At 36.9% G+C, this 3346-nt stretch overlaps 1 non-coding gene across 1 annotated transcript; it reads right to left on the bottom strand.

Moving 5' to 3' along the window:
- Positions 1-2986: 2986 nt before the first annotated feature.
- On the bottom strand, positions 2987-3088 carry LOC114671570 (U6 spliceosomal RNA). Its single transcript, XR_003721609.2, has one exon. It is a non-coding gene; the product is annotated as a U6 spliceosomal RNA (small nuclear RNA).
- Positions 3089-3346: the final 258 nt, after the last annotated feature.

The raw sequence follows: 3346 nt of genomic DNA, 5'->3' as shown, positions 1-3346 counted from the left end.
AACATAAGTGCATCTGTTATCATTGAACAAAGCAAAGTAATGTATTTAGGAAGTTTTACCTAAACCACAGCTGAGTATCAACCACTAGGAGGCCTGGATTCCCCACAGTTGAATTTCTGTCCTTTGGTAGATAAGTACCTAATCACTGCCTTAACACTTACAACTACCAACACTTTCCCCTCTGTGGCCCGTGCAATCCGAGGCTATCCGGGCTTGCTTTGCACTGACCTCCCTGCAGAGTGGGTGTATATTAGTCTGTTCTCATGCTGCTAATAAAGACATACCAGAGACACGGTAATTTATAAAGGAAAGAGGTTTAATTGACTCAGTTCACATGGCTGAAGAGTCCTCAGGAAACTTACAATCATAGCGGAAAGAGAAGCAAACATGTCCTTCTTCACATGATGATAGAGAGGAGAAGAAATCAGAACCCAGCGAAGGGGGAAGACCCTTATAAGACCATCAGATCTCATGAGAACTCACTCACTGTCATGAGAATAGGATGGGGGAAACAGTCCCCATGATTCAATTCTCTGCACCTGGTCCTTCCCACCATACATGGTGATTATGGTAACTATAACTGACAATGAAATTTGGGTGTGGGGATACAATCAAAACATAACACGGTGTAACACTGCTTCTCTGGATTGATTTGAATCCCATCACTCTAGGAAGGCTGCTACAATATTACAGTTACAATGCCTCAACTGAGAGGGTTGAAGAAACCGTAGCAGTTCCATATGCATAGGCTAAAGAATAAAGTACTCTTGCTAGCCCCGGATAGGGCACGTGGACAAGGCCTTCCCTTGCCAAATTTGCTGCTGTGTATGCTTTCTTGATTTTACTCTTAGGTCGGAGGAGGTGGATAGATAGTCCGGTGAAGCCTTAACAATTTTTGCTTTGTTTTGAATTCTCTCTTCCTGGGACTGGAGTTTGGGGAAAAGCCTGAATGAAGCAACCCCCTATAACATACAGACACCTGCTAACACCACTCCCCTGACCCATAGCTAAGAAAGACTGTATTTATCCATAGAATTACCCTGGCTCCTTCTTCTTAAATGATTGTATTATACAAGAACAACTCTTTCAAGGGTAGGTCAAAGGCCATCATTCACTCCCTTCTAGTTCTCTAGATGACAGTGTCATTTTCACTTTCCTCCTACATCAGGTATTTTTTTTTTGACAACTATCAACTTTTCCTAACAAAATATTGAAGCTATTGAGACAAATGTTTAGTTATTAGAAGTTATTTCCACAAAGAATCAGTTTTCTTGTAAGTAGTCAGTCATCTTTAGTGTTGTTAGGAAGATGAATATCAGGGTATGGCCAATGAATTACAAAAATGGTCAAGTTAAGAATAACTCCTTCATAATCATTCGTGAAGTGTTTTCAGAGTTCAATAATTTCCAGAATTTGTACCTAGTAGTGGATAAGGGAAGATAAAACACAGTAGTTGGATAATTCACTTACAAGATGTTTTTCACAGTACCTGCAAAATGTAGCTGTGGGTTCTTTCTTTAGGAAACATATGTTTCTGTTTTTGAAGTGATGACCTGTTTTGTGCTTCTCACATACCAGTAAGACAAAATTCCCTTAGAATCGAAGAAATTTTAAACATGTCAAATAATACATGAAGTTGAGAATTCTCTAAGGCAGAGGAATTCAGGTTTTAAGAGGGTAGAGAAATAAGCAAAATGACCCAGACATAAAACTTACCCTAAGAAAGAAAATAGCTGGGAGTGGAAAACTGATTCTTCAGAGGACAAAGATGGAAAGATAATTGGTTCAGAAGAAACACTTCCACCTGAAGTAGAGAAAAAGCAGAATGATAACCCTCGTGGAACTATGAAGGAAGAGAACCAGTGCTGTCTTCATAATCATGGAGGCTGGGATGGCCCCCGTATTAGAGACTCTATTGTGGACATTAAAAAGGTAGAAGAAAAAGAAGTCATTGTTAACTTGGAAAGGAACTAAAATGTTTTCAGGCCAAAGAAAATTCAATACTCAGATTGAAACTATGAGGGAAAAAAAAGATAATTGAAATACTAGAGTTAAAACAACAAAAAATAAAAACTTTTAGAGAAATTATTGAAAGAATAATATGTATTTCCCCAAATTATTGATTTACATTTCTATTTCTATTAAACCTGTGTATCATTTCAAAATAAGTGAAGTGATAGTCTTTCCCCTTTCTATGTACCAGTCTATAAGTATGTATTGAATACTTACACATATCAAATGTGATGCCTACAGAGACCATTCAATGCTATTTAAAATGGTTAAACAGCTAAGCTCTGGAGCCATTAGAGTTGGAGTGAGAGATGTCCATGTGCTTACATGTATTATACTGGGAATGGAATGGTATTTCTGTAATTCTGTGAACAGTTTATATTTGGACTACATCTGGATTTTTTGTCTTTCTTTCCAAAAGCAAGAAGAATAACTCTCCAGTACAGCAAATTATGGACTGGGAGGAATAAACAGAGATAACAGCATTAAAATAAAAAGGCGATTCTTGGAGAAATTAGATGTCATCAAATGCCATTAAAAGACTATGTACTTAAAGTTGAAGCATGACAGCTTCTACACTAGTTTAATAGCATTATGCAAAGAAACCATCCTAAGATGCCCCCCAAAAACGCTTTGGACAGAGAACATGGATATTTGGAAGAGAATCATTAGAATCTGAAGGTTTCAGGAGAAAAGTACAGATCAGTCTCTCAAGTAACATATTCCCTAGTCCTATCTGTATGGAGACTTGCTTCTCTTTTTCTAATTTTTGATTTTTACAGGTACATAGTAGTATATATATTTATGAGGTACATGAGATGTTTTGATACAGACATGCTATATGTAATCACATCAGGAAAGATAGGGTATTCACCCGCAAGCATTTATTCTTGTTACAAACAATCCAATTAGACTTTTTAAGTTATTTTAAAATGTACAATTAAATGATTATTGACTATAGTCACCCTGTAAAAATACGTATATATAATGCTTCACAAATTTGCATGTCATCCTTTCACACGGCTATGCTAATATTCTCGGAATTGTTCCAATTTTAGTATATATGTTGCCAAAGCAGCGCTGTATAAAGACTTTCTTAGAAAGAATCAATTCCCTGTGAGGACAAATTTAAAGCAAAATAAAATACTGTCATGCCATTCAGGAGATGGTAAGAGTTTCTCTGACCTTCAGAAATCTATTGAACTTGCCTTGAAACTCATGTTAATTTCAGAGCCAATGGATGTCCAAACTCTACAGAGGAGATGATGTTGGTAACCTGCCCATATTCCCTAACCCAAATTTCAGCCTCAAGCACCTGCATATATTTACCTTATTT

This window comes from Macaca mulatta, chromosome 12 (assembly GCF_049350105.2).
Source record: "Macaca mulatta isolate MMU2019108-1 chromosome 12, T2T-MMU8v2.0, whole genome shotgun sequence".
NCBI classification, from domain to species: domain Eukaryota; kingdom Metazoa; phylum Chordata; class Mammalia; order Primates; family Cercopithecidae; genus Macaca; species Macaca mulatta.
Note: the sequence above shows the minus strand (reverse complement) of the source record. Positions and strands in the feature narration are given on the sequence as shown.